At 48.8% G+C, this 776-nt stretch overlaps 1 protein-coding gene across 9 annotated transcripts in view; it reads left to right on the forward strand.

The window, feature by feature from the left end:
* LOC106874300 (uncharacterized) overlaps positions 1 to 776 on the forward strand; it is a 373,269-nt gene that overhangs the window by 28,634 nt on the left and 343,859 nt on the right. Inside the window, exon 3 of one of the 9 annotated variants that reach the window (XM_052974178.1) lies at positions 121 to 217. The exons of the other annotated variants lie outside the window; for them this stretch is intronic. The gene's annotated coding sequence lies outside the window, so the exon portion shown is untranslated. The remainder of the gene's footprint in view (positions 1 to 120; positions 218 to 776) is intronic. 9 annotated transcript variants of the gene reach the window in all.

Genomic DNA, 776 nt, shown 5'->3' on the forward strand with positions numbered 1-776 from the left:
TAGAGGCCTCACACCATCCCCTCCCCTACCTTTGGGTAGCGCATAAAAATTGTGTAATGTATGCAGGTTGTAGGTATTGTTTTGTTTATGAATTCTGCTAATTGCAAGCTTTCATTACAGGTACACGACACTGCTTTCCCCCATCCCAGGCCACAGGCCCACACCTCCAACATCCACACCGTCAGGATTGGCACTCTCAATGTTTGCACACTGAAAGGTAGGTCTGGTGAAATTGTTGAGATGCTTGAACGGAGATGCGTAGATCTGTGCTGCATCCAAGAAGTAAGATGGAGAGGAGGTTCTGCAAGGTTTCTCACAGGCAAAGAACACAGGTACAAGATTTTCTGGGCAGGGAACACTGACGGGGTCGGGGGCATGGGAATACTTCTAGCAGAGAAATGGGTTGATAAGGTAATTGAGGTAGTCAGAGTATGGGACAGAGTGCTTAAGATTAGACTAGTGCTTCATCATAGGCTAGCTACTGTCATCTCAGCCTATGCCCCTCAACCTGGGCTACTGGATGGGCTGAAAGGCCAATTTTATGACACCCTCTTGCAAAAATACCTCATCGACGAGTGACAGGGACCTTCTCTTTGTGGCTGGTGACTTCAATGGTCATGTCGGACGTCATGCTGGAGGCTTCCATGGCATACATGGAGGCTATGGCTTCGGTTCCCGCAATGAGGAGGGAACCAGACTGCTGGAGTTCTGTGATGCAACCGATCTTATGGTTTGCAATACCAGCTTCAGGAAACCTGCCTGTCACCTAGTCACCT

This window comes from Octopus bimaculoides, chromosome 17, assembly GCF_001194135.2.
Source record: "Octopus bimaculoides isolate UCB-OBI-ISO-001 chromosome 17, ASM119413v2, whole genome shotgun sequence".
Taxonomy (NCBI): Eukaryota; Metazoa; Mollusca; class Cephalopoda; order Octopoda; family Octopodidae; genus Octopus; species Octopus bimaculoides.